Source organism: Pogoniulus pusillus, chromosome 11 (assembly GCF_015220805.1).
Source record: "Pogoniulus pusillus isolate bPogPus1 chromosome 11, bPogPus1.pri, whole genome shotgun sequence".
In the NCBI taxonomy this organism is placed as follows: domain Eukaryota; kingdom Metazoa; phylum Chordata; class Aves; order Piciformes; family Lybiidae; genus Pogoniulus; species Pogoniulus pusillus.
In genome coordinates, this window is record NC_087274.1 from 8,890,993 (window position 1) to 8,909,676 (window position 18,684).

The 18,684-nt window shown below is 45.0% G+C and overlaps 1 long non-coding RNA gene across 4 annotated transcripts in view; it reads left to right on the forward strand.

Annotated features, from left to right (window-relative positions):
• LOC135179287 (uncharacterized) overlaps positions 1–16,439 on the forward strand; it is a 53,914-nt gene extending 37,475 nt beyond the window's left edge. For 3 of the 4 annotated variants that reach the window (XR_010303967.1, XR_010303964.1, XR_010303966.1), the window contains 3 exons: positions 6,587–6,770; positions 15,520–15,685; positions 16,299–16,439. This is a non-coding gene — a long non-coding RNA (uncharacterized LOC135179287). The remainder of the gene's footprint in view (positions 1–6,586; positions 6,771–15,519; positions 15,686–16,298) is intronic. The other variant, XR_010303965.1, reaches the window with a different exon arrangement.
• Positions 16,440–18,684: the final 2,245 nt, after the last annotated feature.

Consider the following 18,684-nt stretch of genomic DNA (forward strand, 5'->3'; position numbering starts at 1 on the left):
ATTGTTTTTGATTTGTTTGTTTGTGTTTAGTTGGTTGAGTATTTCTCCTTACCACTGGAAGAGCTTTCACTGTTATAGCTCTCAGCTGCCATCTACTCTGATCAACTGGACAGTTTTTGGTTAAGTCAGACCCTTTTCCTGGGCAAGACTCTGCTCTTGAGCTCAAAAGAAACACAAAACTCAGCCAGGGTAGCACTGAGCAGGAGAGCTAGAGATTCCAATGTGCTGCAATAGTGTTGGCACCTGCATACCCGAGTAACTTGATAACCTGCTGGAAACACAAATTCTTCTTGCCAGTCCTTCCTTAGTCAGGACTTTACAGATGCAGAACGATAAAGCCCATGGGAAACAGTGTGGCAGTGTGCTAGTTTGAAGCAAGCTAGAATGTTTTGGTGAGAAAAACTAGATCATAGCCTGTGAAAGGAAAACAATGGTGAGGTCTACTCCCCTCAGAGTCTTGCTGAAGGAGAAACAAAAACATTAGATAACACTCTCCCCATTTTGTCTCACTTTCTGGCTGAGCTTCTGACTGAGCTGCATCTCCCTAACCTCACTTTCCATTTGGCCTAACCCACCTTTGCTTCATAACCTCTTGGCTGAACCTCTATTCTTCCTTAGGACTGGGGTAAGGTTGAGAGGGACAGGGGGAAGGTGAGGGGTGGTTGAGAGCCCCTCCTGGGAACTCAGGTTTCTGGGAGGGGAGCTGTGTTTTCTGTATTACCTTTTACCTTGTATATTTTTGTATGTTTCTGTCTATACTGTAACTATCTGCTTGTATATTGTGCTAGCTGTAAATAAATAGCTTCATTTATATTCCCAGAGCTGGCTGAGACTAGTCTGGGTGATCTCTAAAGTGTGTGTGTGGGGGGGGGGGGGGGGGGGGCAGGGAACACCCAAACCATCACAGGCAGTTGTTGCATGGCTGGAAATTGGTAGCACTTCCTTGAGAAGGGACCGTTAGTATTGTGGGCAGGCACTCATCCCATTGGCTTCATCTGTCCTTGGAGCCGTGCTGTTAATGACATGTGCAGGATAGGGATGTGGTGGGACCAAGGACTCTACCCTGCTTGGCTTCTCTCTTCCATGAGATGAGAGTTAAATCCATTTCCCACCTGATACTTGCAGTTGGTTTGCAACACAAATTGAGGACAGTGCTACCAACACCTTCAACTTCGCTGCTAGCTCCTAACTCCGAGTGGCAGATCAATGACCATGTTCATCTGTTAATTTTCCTGCTGATGCTGCTGTTTAATTGCTGATGGTCTCCACTTAGAATCATAGAATCAACCAGGTTGGAAGAGACCTCCAAGATCATCCAGTCCAACCTATGCCCCAGCCCTATCCAGTCATCTAGACCGTGGCACTAAGTGCCTCATCCAGGCTTTGCTTGAGCACCTCCAGGGACAGCGAATCCACCACCTCCCTGGGCAGCCCATTCCAATGCCAATCACTCTCTCTGCCAGCAACTTCCTCCTAACATCCAGCCTATACCTACCCTGGCACAACTTGAGACTGTGTCCCCTTGTTCTATTGCTGGTTGCCTGGGAGAAGAGGCCAACCCCCACCTGGCTACAATCTCCCTTCAGGTAGTTGTAGACAGCAACGAGCAGCTGGAAGTTCATGGCTGGCCATTAGAGACAGGATGCAGGACCTCTTGTTGTGTGGATTGTGTTCCTTGCAGGGTGCTGCTGTGGTGCTGAGTGCTTTGCTTGATGGATTTGTTGTGATCCTGTTCTCATGTGGAACCCAGAGGGAGTTATTAAAACTTAGAGCAGTGATTGCAAGAGGAAATGAAGTTTTTGACAACCTGCTGGGGAGAAGAATTAGCCCAAATTTTGGGACAGTAAAGGGTGAAAACAGGAGTTGGAGAAAACAATGAGCCAGGTTTTGCCCTGGGTTGGGCCGGGTTAGGGGTAGTTGTGACCAGAAGCTGGCACAACAAGACGAGCTGGGCTGAACCAGCCTATACCATACTGACTTCATGCCCAGTTTATAGTGAGGGCTGGGAAAAGTGAGGGCACAGCTGGGCCTCGACAGGTGGCAGGCTCCAGTTGGTGAGCAGTTGTGTTGTACATGGTTGGTTTATCTTTTATTTTGCTGGTGTAATTGTTTTTACTCTCATTTCTTCTCTCTTTGGAGGGGGCCTACAAGAAAGCTGGGGAGGGACTTTTTAGGCTGTCAGGTAGTGATAGGACTGGGGAGAGCAGAACAAAGCTAGAAATGGGTAGATTCAGACTGGATGTTAGGAAGAAGTTGTGGTGAGAGCTCAGAACAGGTTGCCCAGGGAGGTGGTGAAAGCCCCATCCCTGGAAGCGTTTAAGGCCAGGCCAGATAAGGCTATAGACAGCCTGGTCCAGTGTGAGGAGTCCCTGCCCGTGGCAGGGCACTTGGAACGAGATGATCCCTGTTGTCCCTTCCAACCCTGACTGATTCTGTGTTCTATTAACCTACCTTTATCTTAGCCCACAGGTTTTGCCTTTTCCTCCCCATTCTCCTGCCCACCCACCCAGAGTGTACGTGGGAGCAGCCCTGTGGTACTGCTTTGCCAGCTAGGCCTAAACCTCAAGAGCTTAGGAGCCAAAGGAGTTGTTCTAGATGGAGAATTTGCCTTGATATGCTTAATGTTTTATTACTCTTTAAGATACAGCCCATGGCCGAGGGCTGGGTGTCTGTAAGGGTTTGCTCTGGGTGTTGTGCTGAATTCCAGGCCTGAGGGCTGGGTGTAAGGGTTTGGTCTGGGTGTTGTGCTGAATTCCATGCCTGAGGGCTGGGTGTAAGGGTTTGCTCTGGGTGTTGTGCTGAATTCCATGCCTGAGGGCTGGGTGTAAGGGTTGGGTCTGGGTGGTTGTGCTGAATTCCAGGCCTGAGGTCAGTCTCTGCAGGATCTCAGGTGCTGAGGCCTCCAACTGCGCTTTGAGAAACCAACCAAAGAGCCAAATCCAAATTGGCTTCCTGGTTTCTCTTGTTAAAGACTTCCACGCTTTAAAACCCCTTCAAGGGACCAGTGTGGCTTAGTTACTTGAGCAGATGATGGGTAATAAAAGGCTGAGGAGCCTGAAGTGGCATGTCTCCTTATGCAGGGCCTTCGGTTGCTTTTAAAGCTCTGCCAGAGTCTGCTGATGGACTCCGGAGGGGCAAGCAGTCCCAACAGGCCATCAGGTGCCCTTTGAGTGTGGGTTGTTCTCTGTCCAGGAGAACAGTGTAGTTTTGAAGTGGCTGGAGGAAGGAGCTGGAGCATCCCTCACAGATCTCCCACTACCTTGGGCATCTTCCTGTAGAAATGGATCCAGCTGTTGCGGCTTCTGAGCACAGGCCAAGTACAGCTGTGAGAGCATTTCACTTTTGTTGGCAACAGAAGTAAGAGGTTAACAGGGAGTTGCTGCATGAGGGCAGTGTCTGAGTGAGGTGGGGGCAAAGAATGAGGGAATGCAACTTTAGGAGTCGAGGCAGGAGCAAGGAAGGAGAGGTTGCAAGCTCCACATGACGTGAACAGATCCAAAGGAATAACCCCATCCCTCTGCTCGGAGAACAGGGATAGGCAGGGGAAACAGAAAATGCTCTTTTCATGCACAGAAAAGCAAGAGCTGCTGCAAAGATGAGCTTGACTTGTCGATCTTGCTCGTCTAGTTACAGAGGGGCAGTTTTTGTGAGAGTAGGAGATGGCCCTAAAGAAAAACAGTCCCAGGTTAGGGTGGATCTCTCCCCAGGTAGAATAAACTCACTACAACACGGATTATTATTTTTTTTCAAAGTCAGGGAAAAATGAAATTGTGTTTCTTGTAGTTGAAATATAACAGTGTAAGGAGAAATAAACTACTAGAGAAATATAATAACCTTTGGGAAGATGGGGAAGGGGTCAAGCGTCAGCGAAGCAGCAAAAGCAGCAGCAGGGGAAGATAGCAGCAGGCACAGCTGAAGCAGTAAGGGGAAGGTCCAAGCTGTGCTTCCAGACATAAAGCTCTTGATGCTCCAGTGAAATTATATTAACTGATCCATTGTTGCCATGATATGGCCTATCCCTAGAATGTTCACCTCTCCACTCAGAGCTTCTCTGTTCTGAATGTGTTGTATGTCTAAGCTAGAAATCTGGCTCAAATGGCCACACAAACACAAGGCAACAACGAGAGACATCCCCTCAAGACCTCTTCTGTTATGGCTATTAGCAGACTGTCTAAATGCAGAAAATGATATTTAGCTTGGGTTTAGAAATGAAGGAAGCTGAGGCAAGGAGCCCCTTGATTGGAGACTCTGCATCCAAAGCCCTTTGTATCTTTGCTGACATGCAAACAGGCAGCCTCCTGGCTTTACTCGCTAATGACATGCCTGTGGAGGCACCATCATGTAAAAGCCTTCTTTTCCTCTCCCCTGCTCCTGTGCAGAAGCAGTCAGGTGCCCACAGGTGCCTATTGCAGCCTCTCAGGAAAAACCTTTAGATTATCACCCTGAATTCCTGTGCTATCTATTTATAGGAAGCTTTTCTGGGAAGGAGTTAATGATCTTAATGTCTATGAATCAGCCAGCTTGGTCAGAAAGGCCACTTGGAGAGGTGTCTGAGGGAACATGTAGATATTCCTTCAGTAACCCTGGGGAGTTTTTTTTCCTCATGGCTTTTATAGAGAGCACAGCCTGCATCTAGGTAACTAATGAAGTTTTCCTGCTGATTGGGCTCTAAACAATTACTGCGTCTTCTGATTATTAATAGCTGAGCTGTTGAGAACAGAAGAGGAGACAGGGACCCAGCTGAGACTGTCACGGCTGATGTCAGCTAATGCCCTCTTCAAGTATGCACCGGGAGTCCAACCTGCTTATGCCTAATTAATCACAGCGTGAGGCACCCGCAGTGTTGAGTTGATGTTAATCAAGCCAGGCTAGGGATCAGCATCCTGCCCTGGGATGTGCATGGCTATGGGAAGGACTTCTCAGCTGCAGAGAGGCGGATGCTCGTCTATTTATTAGCAGAAAGATCACCACTCTCCCCTCCCCCATTTCCTGGAGCAAATTAAGAAACAAAAGGTTGCTTTTGACAGCTTTCTGGGCAGCCTTTGTGGCCAAAAAAGTTTCTGTGACAGTGTTTTGTTCTCTCAGAATAAGTGATGCACTGCTTTCTCTTCTTGTAACAGCAAAATAAAGCGCTGCCAGCAGCCTGGTGTTCCTGAGGAGCCCTGCTCTAACGAGCAGGAAAATGAAGCCCCATTCTTGTGAGCAATTTTGTGCCTTAAAGAACCAGAACAGCAAGATATCGAGCCTTCTAGCATGAACACACATTTCTCATTGGTGAGAGGATCCAGAATAAAAATAGAGGATTGTTGGCATTTGTTATGTTTAGATTTGATCAGCAAGCACCACCTTCCAGCCCAGAGATGAACCAGATTTGAATCCTTAACCCAGCTGCTTTTAAGGATGAGGAATGAAGAAGAAAAACTCAGCTCAATTCATAAAGCTGTTGCCTGACCCAGAGCTCTGCTGAGTGGCTCAAGTTAGAACGAAGTTCTTTAACTTCAGGGAGTGGGACAACGGAGCAGGGAGGATAGTTGAAGCCTCATCCTTGGAGATAGTCAAGGCCAGGTTTGATGGGGCTCTGAGGAACCTGATCTAATGGAGGATGTCTCTGCTCACTGCAATGGGGTTGAAGTGGATGATCTTTGGGTTTGGAGGTCCCTTTCTTAGAATCGACCAGGTTGGAAGAGACCTCCAAGATCATCCAGTCCAACCTAGCACCCAGCCCTGTCCAATCAACTAGACCATGGCACTAAGTGCCTCATCCAGGCTTTGCTTGAAGTGACTCCACCACCTCCCTGGGCAGCCCATTCCAATGCCAATCGCTCTCTCTGCCAACAACTTCCTAACAACATCCAGCCCAGCCCTCCCCTGGCACAACTTCAGACTGTGTCCCCTTGTTCTGTTGCTGGCTGCCTGGGAGAAGAGACCAACCCTACTTGGCGGCAATCTCCCTTCAGGTAGTTGTAGACAGCAATGAGGTCTGCCCTGAGCCTCCTCTTCTGCAGGCTGCACACCCCCAGCTCCCTCAGCCTCTCCTCACAGGGCTGTGCTCCAGGCCTCTCACCAGCTTTGTTGCCCTTCTCTGGACACGTTTAAGTATCTCAGCATCTCTCTTGAATTGAGGGGCCCAGAACTGGACACAGTACTCAAGGTGTGACCTGACCATTGTTGAGTACCAGGTAAGAACCACACTGTTCCTGATCCAGGCCAGGATGCCATTGGCTCTCCTGGCCACTTGGGCACACTGCTGGCTCCTGTTCAGCTACTATCTACCAGTACCCCCAGGTCCCTTTCTGCCTGGTTGCTCTCCAGCCAGGTTCCAAACCAAGCTGTTCCATGATTCTATGTCTCTCTCATACCTTCATTGGTTCTGTAGATCCTCTTGGAGCCTCTCCCCAGGTACTGTTTCTGCTTCTCAGTCTGGTGGTTATCTTAATTTTGAACAAAATGTGGTGTCAAGGATATGAAGGACTGAATAAAGACAACAAAGACTGTTAGTTTGGTATTTGCCTTTGGTCTGTAGTAGCCCAAGTTTGTAAGCATTCAAGATATGCTTTAAAATTCTTATTTTCTTCATATTCTGTAGGTAGAAGGATACATGGAACTTGGATTTTATTTCTTGGGAGATTTACAGGAGTACACACTACTGAAATGCTGCAGACTGAGTATTTATTAATCCACAACAACCATCTGGGTCCAGGAAAACCAAGTATTGTGCCAGGCAACAACTCAGCTGAGCATCCTACAACCTTGCTGCTCTTCTGATAGAGGTAAGCCACCTTGACCAGCTAGTAAAAGGTTTAGGCTCCCCACTGAGCACCTGTTCTCCTGGATAAGTGTGACAGTGTACAACATATGGAGCAGAAGAAACTATAATGGGGTCTGCAACATTTTTATAACTCCACAGATTTCTCTCCCTGTTATAGTCAGGTCCAAACATGCTCGAATACTTGAGGCCATGTTGCAGAGAAGTGATCATTCCCTGTAAAATCGAGTAATCAACATGTTCAGTAAGGGCAGGTACTAGAGCCTTATCCCCAAAGACAGCTCCATCTGATGATCTCTAGCTGCTGACTCTGCTTCATTTCCCATCTCCTCAGAAAGGCTCCACCACACCTCCATTACATGCAGTGTTTGAGGGCAGCAGCTGCTCTGAAGCTGCTGCTTAGCACTCTGTATCAAGTCCAGGAGAAAACTAGAATGTATGCCATGGAAGCAATCAACCAGAAGCCTCCTAAGCAAACATTTCAGCTGAATTACTAATAAGATTCCTTTTCTTTCTTTTGTTTTCTTTTCTTCTCTTCTCCAAATGTTATTCTTTGATTGCTTCTCAGGGCTATTTTCCTAATCAAAGTTTCAGAGAGACAGCTATAGTGATCTGGAAGGAGATGGTTTCATGCCATATCATGAATAAGTATTACACTCACAGAGCTGCTTTCTATCAGCTCAGATGTCAGTTGCCAGTATCTTTTGATGCCTTAGGAATTTATCCCCCCCCCCCCCCATTCGAACTTTTTATTAAATAGAAATTCATTTCCAAAAGTTTTGCCATAATACTTTGCACTTCAATGTTCTGAAGAATGGGAATATTTTATCTTGGCAAGTTTGAGCTTTTACCAAAAGAACCTTTTAGGCAAAAGACAGACAAAACAATCTACCAGATGAATAAAATACAAAGGGCAAAGAAAATGGTCCGTGGGTGTATTTTACTCCCAAGCAAAAATTCCTTTAAAGCCTGGCCAGATTAATTATCCTATCATAGTCATCAATAGCTTTCCATTCTTACAGCTTTCTGTATAAGACAGCTGTTATAAAACCCTGTAGAAGGGAAACACAAAGCACGAGCCTGCCCTTTTTATTGTCATCTCCACGGAGTGAGAGAAAGGAGGATCAAAGGGTCAGACAGGCTACAGGAACACTCTGGTAAAGCAGCCGCTCTTAAAGTCATCTCAGGAAGCCAACCAGCCAAATAAGACATTCAGATAAATGGTACCCAGGAGGATCTGCAGAAATACACACACAAATTCAAGTGTAAAACCAAAAGGTACTTTTCCACCTTTAGAGGTGGCTCACACTCACCTTTCTCCTCATCAGCCCCTGAAGTTACAGGAAGTGTTGCAGACCAGAACAGGACATAGTCCAGATGCTCTATGGATTTAAATCAAAACCAAAAGGAAAATAAAATCTGTTTCCAAATGTGTTGGAGCAATGTGTGCTGGTGGGCACATACCACCTGGGCTTCACAGCACCAAGGGGAAACCAGTCTGCAGGTCTGGATTCTTCCCCAGCCAGAGTTATGTAGCTTTTGAAGCTTATGCTGCTGAAGGTAACACCTTTCTCTAATTTATCTCATTCTTTCTGCAGAAAGAGAGGGCTGGATTGTTTGTAAATCATCATTCCACCCCAGTTTTCCTCTTCCCTTTTCTTTACTGCTGCTCACTCTACATATCCCAACAGGTGGCATTGCAGATCGAAGCTTGAAGGCTTTCATTGACATGACTACCTGGCCAGGGAAAAGCAATCTTAGCAGAATTTATTACTCCTATCCCTTATCAGTGAAAAGCAGGTGTGAGAGAAGCTTTCATAATCACAGAGGGACTGTCAGTCTGGAAAAGCACTGCTCCTCTCACAGCACAAGTGATAACCCTTGTGTCTTGGTTAGTGAAACTACTCACATATGGTTAGGTGTAAAGCAGAAATACTCTGTGTTCACATGTGCATCTCTGCACACACATATGTATGTATATGTGTATTTACTTTCATTTTTTACTGCCTCTCCCCTCCACCTCTGAAAATTCCTTGACTGAGCAGCGGATCTGTACGTTTAGATGAGAATTTAGTTGGTGATAACTAGCCCATAATGTTAAGAGGAACTGTATTTGTGACTGCCAGAATTATATACAGAAGATTAAGAGCTCTTTGCTAAGAAGATTCCTGTTTGCAATTGCTCTGTCGTCTCACCCAATAGGGGGTACTGGCAGTAAAGAAGTTCCCAGCTCATGCAGGGGTGATGTGATGATGTTAAAAACGCTTGGCAGGTTCTCAAGTCTTCACAAGCCCTTGCTGTCAGATGGATGTTGGTTCCCTATCACTAAAGCCAAACTACTTCCCTTTCACATCAGCCTTTCTCTCTTTCCCTCCTCTCCTACGCAAATCTGAAGATACAGCCATAGGCTGCTGCTGCTGCTACCAGACCTCAGGAAAAGAGCTACTTACGTAAATAAATTACTACTCCTGTCTTTCTGTAACATATCCCAAAGGTTCTTTCCTTTGGACATCCTCAAATACACACCCATTGCTGTGCCACTGAAGTTGGAGTCACTGTTTCAACAGGCTCAAACTCAAATTGTCTTTCATCATCTCATACCTAATTATTTTTCCATGTGATTTGTATTGCCCATGTTTTGTCCCATTAACATTTTATTGTGGAGCACAAGGAAAGCATTTGAGCAGCCAAAGACAGACCAAAAGCATATACATTCCAGTCAGAAAAGATGGATTATACTGCAACGTAAGGAATTGCACAATGACAGTGTGATTATATTTAAATACCCCTCATGTCATTACAAAAGGACTTTCATCAGCCAGCAGAGCTCCTCCAGTTCTGAATGGGATCACAGAGCCCTTCACATCATGGGTTAGAGGAGGAAGCACCATGTGGCAATCAAAGCAGTGACTACTGCAGAGCTGCAGAATAAGAGGTGAAAGAGAAACTCACCACCTTTATGGTTATCTCCTGCCAGCCATACAATAATTCAGCCATACAATAAACCTGCTCTCTAATTAGCAAGCAATTCAGCCTCAGCAATGAACAATGTAGCGCTTCAAATAGATCCTCCTTGTTCTCCTAGCAGGGAGTCTCCAGGGGCTGTAGATCAAAGTCATATTGGAAGATAAAGGGGGAAAAAAGAAAAGAAGAAAAAAATCACATTAGAAAAGATCTAGAAAATAGAATGAAAAGAGATTAAAGGCCTAACCCAACAGGAGAACAAACAAAAATACCTGGCAGAGCTAAGGAGGAGGTTTGAAAAGCAAAGTGAAGTGTTTAGATGGCAGAGAGGCTTAATGGATTAAAACATCCTTTTGGGAACATGGGCTTTAACCTGACTAGATAATACATGTTAACCACAGCTTCATTAAAGCCAGAACGGAGCCTTTAGAGGAATAAAGGAAATCAAAATATTTGACAAAGCAAAGAGCTTGAAGAAATTCCCATTTGTTTTCTAGTCCTAGTTGATTTTATTTCCAGAGCATCTCTGGAGGAAGCTCCTATTCAAGTCAACAAGCCTCCTTCAATGCACAATGAGAGCCCTTGGGCACTCATCATTATGGAGCCAGATATCGCTGCAATAAAGCTTAGAGCCACCTGTATTGTGGCAAACCTTCAGTGCTCAGGTTGGGACTTGGTGTGTCTGTAAACTACCATCACCAGGGGATTAAGGAAACTTGATTCTGAGAGTAAACAGAATTAGTTTTGCTGCGATAAATCTCAGCTGGAAGAAAGTGGTTACTTTTTATTGTCATTAATGACATCTGCAGGAGGGAGCCATGCAACAGAGCATTACCACAGGAATGAAAAGAAAAAACAAAATGCATCCTCCACACCCTAATACTAATTCAAGGATGAAAGGTTGAGGAAAATATTACAACATGCGGGTAAAAAGGAGGACTCTGAAAAAAGCTCCTTTGCAGATTAAGCATGAATGCAGCAATGATGCCAGAAACTCCAATGTTAAACAGCTTTGTAAAAAATTGCAAGCTGCTTTAGGGTTAATGAACTCATGAGGTCTCCAAATTCAAACTAGCTTGCAGACCACATGAAATCCAACCACCAACAACAGGTTCACATCAAGTTCCCTTCAGACTTCCTTTTTCACATGCTTATGTGATTCCCATCACTTTTACTCCATGGGACTGTATCTATTTCTGGTGGCACAGATACAGTCACTAAACAAAACCATGATAGACAGAATGACCTGACATTGTACCCATGATCTGGAGGCACCAAAAGTGCCCCAATCGTATGGTGGATCCTCCACATCTTCAAGCTTGCAGTAGTATTCCAGATCTCTTGTCATTGCATGCATTTGCTGTTCCTAACAAGCAAGCAAGCAGGCAGCTGCCTGTGGCTGACAGCTCGCCAGTACCATGGCTGGTGCAAGCCATGGAGCCTTGTCCTAAGAGAGGCTTTCTGAATAAGTTTTTTACCACTGCTTGTAAAGTGCTCCCAAGGATGACACAACGAAAATGAGGTTGTTTAAACCACGAATCATTGAATCAGCCAGATTGGAAGGGACCTCCAAGATCATCCAGTCCAACCTGTCACCCAGCCCTGTCCAGTCAACTAGACCATGGCACCAAGTGCCTTAGCCAGGCTTTTCCTCAACACCTCCAGGGGTGGCGAGTCCATCACCTCCCTGGGCAACCCATTCCAATGCCAATCACTCTCTCTGCCAACAACTTCCTCCTGACATCCAGCCTATACTTCCCCCAGCACAACTTGAGGCTGTGTCCTCTTGTTCTGTTGCTGGCTGCCTGGCAAAAGAGACCAACCCCACCTGGCTGCAATCTCCCTTCAGGTAGTTGTAGACAGCAATGACGTCACCTCTGAGTCTTCTCTTCTTCAGGCTGCACACCCCCAGCTCCCTCAGCCTCTCCTCACAGGGCTGTGCTCCAGGCCCCTCAACAGCTTTGTTTCCCTTCTCTGGACACATTCTAGTACCTCAACATCTCTCTTGAATTGAGGAGCCCAGAACTGGACACAGTAACTTACTGATTGGTTGTGATGGAGAGACAAATTCTTTCTTCAGGTCAGTGGTTTCAATGGGAGTGGAAGCAACAAAAAGGTAGCAGTATGTACAATTAATGACTGTTTAATAACTGAAAGGTAGGCCTTGATTTCTGCTTTTGCATTGGGAGAAATAATGAGGAATAGATCAGTCTGAAAGTTGCCCTGGAGTCTGGGAGGCTTTGACCCTTGGTGGGCCATAGGAGCAGTCAACTGTCTGGATTTTCTAAGAGCATTTCTAGAGGGCGAAGGCAACCATTTCATGTGCCATTTCCAAATTCTTTGTGCTTTCCTCTTTTCTGCCCCATTAAGGTTTACTGCAAAATGTGACAATTGCTGTGGATTTTTTCCTGTTTGGAGCTGGTGAATCACTTATTTAAAGCTGGAATGTATTGCAAAGTGTTTTCCTATTTAAGAGGTTTACCTTTTAATGAGTTGCTATGACTCTTATCTTATTTCAGCTCACTGCCTTGTCCACCTCATTGTGGGAGATTAGAATTTCCCTGCTTGCCTCTGCTACAGCTTTTTGATATTCTTCCTGAGAGTGGATGCTGTTAGAGAGACCAATCCTGAAGCTTTCGATATTAGTTGAGGGGTTTGAATTTCTCTTGTGTTATGATAACACCTGATGGATCAACATAACTTTAGTAGCAAGTAGTTTGGATTAGAAGAGGAAGGAATGAGAGTCTGACAGTACCCAGTTCATATCTTAATCAGCGTGGAGGTTTTTTAGGTGTCTGCAGTGTCATTCTGAACTTTCAGGGGCATTAATGTAGTACACATTGGAGCAGGCAGAGTGGAAGCACCCACAGTGTATAGATGTCTTGCCTTCTGGAACATGCACACACTGGACAGCTTTGCTCCTGAAGCAATGGTGGCTCCTGCCACCATGGGTACAGGCTGTTGGATTCCCTTCCCTCATCATAAAACTGATCAGGCAGGAGCTATGGGGTTTTGAGCTCGTCCTTGCATGTGGCAATTGCTGTTTCCCACTCCTGCTTGGTTAGGATGAACTGTCCTTTCTGCCCCATCCTGCAATACAGAGAGGTAGCAGTACAAGCCAGCTCCTGTTTGGGACTTCCAATGCCACTCCAGTTTTATGGAGTGTCACAACAACACAGTTACTCCCTGGAGTCTTTCTGAAATGCTCTGGAGTCTGAAAATTAAGGTATTGTGCTGCCATGGTATCAAATGGCCTTGACTGGCCATCCCTACCTGTCTCTTTTAACAGTTTCCAGCAATGAGTTGGTTCACTACATCTTTCAGATAGCACTGGTTTCAGATGGTCACTTCTTATTTCAGATCTACTCTCCATTTCTATGTGGTAAGGAAACCTAATTTTTTTTTGCTTATGAGATTATGTAGCACAGAGTAGTTGGAGGCTAATTTCACAAATTCCCATTGGCTACTCTGACAGCAAAATGATCATCTCACTTTGATGGCTGTTCCCTTGAGTTTTTAACATCCAAAACACATCCAGGCGCACTGAAGGAATTCAGTGTTCTTAGTGTCTGTTGCTAAGAAGTGTTTAACATTTTGGAAGGATAAAGTATATTTCTGCAATCCATGAGAAGACAGAGCAAAATGTGTAGATGCCAGCTGCTTGATTAGAAGGGATTTAGGGAATATTATCAGATTTAAGAATGAAAACTACAGCCAGCATATTACTGAAGGCAGCAATTATGATCTGACAGTTGAGTAAAAGAGAGAATGCAGGAAAATAAGAAATACTTATTTGGTAAAATGTAGCAGCCTTTTACCAGGCTTCCTACAGGGTGAACGGGAGAGGCAGCTGCCTGTGGAATTTGCTTTGACTTTCCCTCACAGCACAAGCTGGTTCTGCCTTGTGTTGTTCTTTTCAACTGTGATGTGGGAAAAGGAGTTGAAGTGTAATCAAATCCTGCTGGCAGTTGTGTAAGCATTCCCAGCGCCACTGATGCGTGTTGGACTTGGACCCTTGGAGCAAATCTTTCATATACAGACAGCAATGTGAATGAGAAAAATGTCAGCTGCAGAATCTTCATCAGAACATGAAATCTGATTTTTGACAACCCAGACTTAAACTTGGTGCCTTGGATATACCACTCTTTGGCTGTGGACATTTGTGGGATGTGACTGAAGCCCTGATATTAGACAGATGACAAAAAGTGAGATTTCAGCTTCTCCAAAGGGTTACTTCTCTAGTCATCCACCAGTTTTGGTCTTCTCCCTCTTCCTAGGATTCTGCTTAGTTTATTCAGCTGAAAAGGGGTGGGGGGGGGGGGGGGTGGGGGGGGGGATGGTCAAAACTTTCAGAAGGAGCCAGAGATGACAAACTTCTCCATGTGTTTCTTGTTTGGGTGTCCCTGAGATAGGACATATAGAATCATAGAATCAACCAGGTTGGAAGAGACCTCCAAGATCATCCAGGCCAACCTAGCACCCAGACCTGTCCAATCAACTAGACCATGGCACTAAGTGCCTCATCCAGGCTTTTCTTGAACACCTCCAGGGACCGTGACTCTAAAGAACCCTGTATCTCTGATAGCTTTTACAAGTCAGTTTACTCAATTCACCTGAGTATTAAAGGTAAAAATGTTTAGAGAATGATTAAAGAGCTATGAAAATCTCGGTGTGTTGTGGTGAACTGTGCTTTCTGCATTTCTCATGTAGGAAGCATAATCTCTCCTCGCTGCAGACCAAGATGCTATAATAAAAGGCTGGGAAACAAAAGTTTGGGACCTCTTCTTTACTGCTTGACATATTTCCTGATTCAGAATGGGCCAGAGGATCTTTTTCCCCTCCCTGGTGCCTGTAGCATCTTCTCTGTTAAGCAGTGAAACAGTAAACCAGGAAATTAATGTTAATGAGATAATTTCATTTAACACACTGTTGAGGTCTGCCTCCTCTGTTGCCCTGGAGACAACACAGCTATTATCTAGCAGGGAAGTGAATGGGCCATATAGGATGTGCCTGAGAAGCCCACTTGAGCTTCTGTTCTGTGCCTTTGAAGTGGCACATATGGCTTCTGTTTTGGGAAGAACAGTAGTTCTCTGTGTCCTTCCCTCATCAGAAATAGAGTTCTGTCTGCCAATAAATGTTTTTTCTTTTCTATTTGTATTGTACTAAAAGCTGAAGTCAGAAGCCCAGGTTTTATGGTATCCTCCTAGTAGAAGAGATGGTTTAGGTGGTGGGGCATTTCTAATTGCACTGGTTTCAAATGGGTGCTTAGGGCAGAGCTCATCCTGATGCAGAGCACCTGTACTTGACTACAGAGTGACCTTGAAGAGACTGAGTGGGATCCTGGAATCCTTCCTGAGAGGTGTTCAGTAGCTGCAGTAATTGCCATTTGTGCAGTGGAAATTCTGGTTATTCTCTGTGTTGCTGTAGGAAGGCTCACTCTGTACAATTACACACTTTGCCGTTTTATGCATCCTGTTGAGCACTTGAGCTGTCCAGCAGCGCTTTCTGCGGATGTATTGAAGGACTAGACAGGATTAATTCATGTGAGCTTTCACCAGATTTGAGTATTCACCAAATTTGGCAACAGTTTCCCATTATTACCTAAAATTAATGTAATTTGTTCCTCATTTCTATTGCAAGGAACAAGCCTGTGTCCTGATCAGCCCTTGCAATTACCAGTCCCTTATTTGAATTTCCCCTGTTCCTGATAAAGTGAAATTGCTAAGATCCCATGCTTCCTTCTTGGCTGATGTAATGACATTACTTTTGCTCTCAAATCTTTCCCCTAGGTTCACCTTTTGTTCACCAGAACATCTGCGACGTTATCCAGGGTCTCCGCTTGCGGGCATTTGTCCTCATCTCCTGTAGGTCTTTCCATTTCACCTTTATGCTCCATCTCCCTCCCAGCAGCATCTGTTGCTTCTTCTGCATCTGCTGCCCCTTCCACAGCACTAGGTAAGAACGGTTTCCTAATGGATGCACACTAATGTCTTTCCTTTCAGAACAGAATCTTCTTTGTTACATTATTAACCACAGTGATTGTTCAGGCCTGTGTTGGCTGTGGTACGTGTTATACTTACTGTGCTTTCACTCTGTGCAATCAGCAGGGTATAGAAAGGATTCTTTGGCACCTTAACTTGGTGATTAGTGTTTGTACAGCACTTTGAAAGCTCAGAATGCTGCAAGAGGGATAAGTAGTAGTATTAATAATGACATACTCTGCGATACAGAATGGAGCTTGTGCATATTTGTGGTGATAATCCCCAGTCTCTTCTTCTCCAAACACTGTTGTCTTTGCAATCTGCCTCTAGCTTATCTTCTTCACACCTGTCAGAGGGCTTTTGACAGCTTTTCTTCTTCTGCCTCTGATTAAAGGCACAAGGCAAAAAAGAAGAAAAGGTTTCTTTTAACATAGAATTCATCCTTCAGGTTTCAGTGACTGTGCCTAGATGTGGTGGTCACTAAACCATGTTTAAAGACTTTGATCTGACCAGGTTTCTTCAGATCTTGCTGGTTACCTATTGCTGGCCTAAAATCTGTTATTCGTTAAATCCTATTTTGTTTTCAGCAGCATCTGAGGTTTGGTCTCTCTGGAGGAGTGCTTTCCTGTGTCCAGCTAATGTTTCATCTGTGCTTTTTACAAACTAATATGTCACTCACTGTGGGCTTCTCCTTGGAAAATCAGTTTTGTGGCCAAGGAGGAAATTAATAGAGGCAAAGGGAACATCTGAATGTTTTGTTCTCTTAATGGCTGAAGAAGACTTATTGCAAAGTTTTTCTCTCCTTTTTTTTTTTTTTTTTTTCTCAAGATGAAAAAGCTGGGTGAACTTTGTGTGTTTACTGCTTGTAAGAGAGAAGATTTGGTGTGGGACTTAGGGCAACAGACCAGTAGTTGCAGGTTACCAGAGATAAGACCTGGGAAGAAATAGGCTCTGTGAGCTCTCAAGTGATAAAACTAAGGAAAACAGAGCCTGTAAGTACCATCCTTGTAATAGGAGGCCGGAATGTGGTGTTGTCTAAACAGCATGTGGAGCCAGCAATGACCTTGAAAGGCTCCACAGAGGACAATCAGCTGTAGAGGGAGCTGAGGATGATGAAGGCTCCCCTCGCTAGGAGGTCATGCAGCCATGAAAGCCAGTAATGCCCATGGACAGTAGAGAGAGTAGTTAATGTAACAACTTGCAAAACAAGGGAGGAGCATGATTCTCCTTGGTTCAGCCTTCTGGGACCTACTGGCCACACGTCACAGAACTCTGAACACATCTAAACCAAGAGCGTAGGTGGCTGAGCTGGGAGTGGCACCAGTCTCACCAGCCTAAGAGCTGCTGGTCCACAGCGGGGATGCCTGCCCTTCAGGACAGCTGCTGACCAGCTCTGCTATCTATGCATCTCAGGAGCTTTGCTGGCCAGTAGGATAGGTTGACTATAGCCTGCCCTTCAATCAGTAGAGTTACTCAGGATTATTTGTCATATCTTACTCAGCATTGTAGTTTCTCCCATGTGCCCTTCCCTCTACGGCTGTAGCATGTGAGCCACAAGTATTGTTGTTTCCAGTGTACCTTGGAATTGCCTAGGCTGACTGGGCCAGACCTTTCTGGCCAGGATGTTTTGACCACCCTTTTTCATATTGGTAAAGCTCTTCCTGATGCTTTCCCACACCCTGGAGCTCCAGCTTCTGCCAAGCACCTCAAGCAGCCTTTGGCTTAACCCCTCTGTGAGCACTTCAGGGCTCTGGTTTTGTGCCCTGCTACAGAAAGCCTCAGGATGAGGTGACAGGTTATTTAAAATACATGCCAAGACCCCTCTGTATTACTGTTCTTAATCTCATAATGTCTGTCTTACAGATCTAAATCCAGATCTTCTCTGGATTTAGTTAAACCTGCCTTGAATGAAACATTTGGTCTGGGTGACAGCAATGAGGTTGTCATCTGCACTTCTGTCTCTTCCAGGCCCAGTAGGTTACACTGTAGTGTGGCTTCCTTGTGTACTTCTGTGCTTGAATTTTGAGGAAGTTGAGGCAGTATCTGTGTAGAGTTTATCAACACATATTAGAGGAAGGGTTAATTTAGATACAGCTATGCTCCTGAGGAGCCGTTGAAGGAGGTTTTTTTGTTGAGCACTTAAGTGTGCTCTCTGGGGATAATAGGAGGAAAGGAGCTGAAAATAGAAAACAGAGAGGGAAGACTGAATTCCCAGAGCAGACATATGGAAGTGCTCTCAAGTGATGCATCACAGGTATTTCTATTTTTTTCCCCCTATGAGACTGGAATAGATTTTGAAGTTCTGAGTCAAAAGTTGGAAATGTACTGAAATTTTTTTGGCTCACAAAAGTGATAGCGGAAGCCATCAGATGGGAAGATGCAGAAGACTTGGGGTATGCTGAATCTTTTCTTCTGTTGGGGAAGTGCTGGTTAATTATTCCAGCCTTGAAGCTTTTCAGCTGGGTCTGTGAAACCCTGCACCAGTGACTCACCAGATTCTGTGCCTGTCTCATTCTGGCTGGCTTCCTGGGGGTTCATGCGTCTTGCCCAGTACCTATTGCCAGTGGTCTGAAAACCAGAAAAGCCTTTCTGCCCTATGCACATGAGATTTTTTGTGACATATTGTCTCCTTTTTGGCTCAATGCTTTTGAATCTTCCAAACATCAATGCAGTAAGAGCTGCAGAGACATGACAATAACTTAGCGGAGTGTGCCAAGGGGGAGAATTGGACCTTCAGAGGAAGTTAGAAGTATAGATATATCACAAATATGTAATGACAAAACTCAAATTATCAGACCCTTGCTGGTACAAGATTGACATTTCTCCTTGGATTACCTGCAGCTTGTTCAGAGATTTGTGTATAAACAGCAATTCAAAGCTGTCTACTGCACAGAGGCTTTAATTGACTCTAATGATAATTACAGAGCATGTATTGCCATTTTAGGCAATAATTACCCAACTTATGTGGGGAAT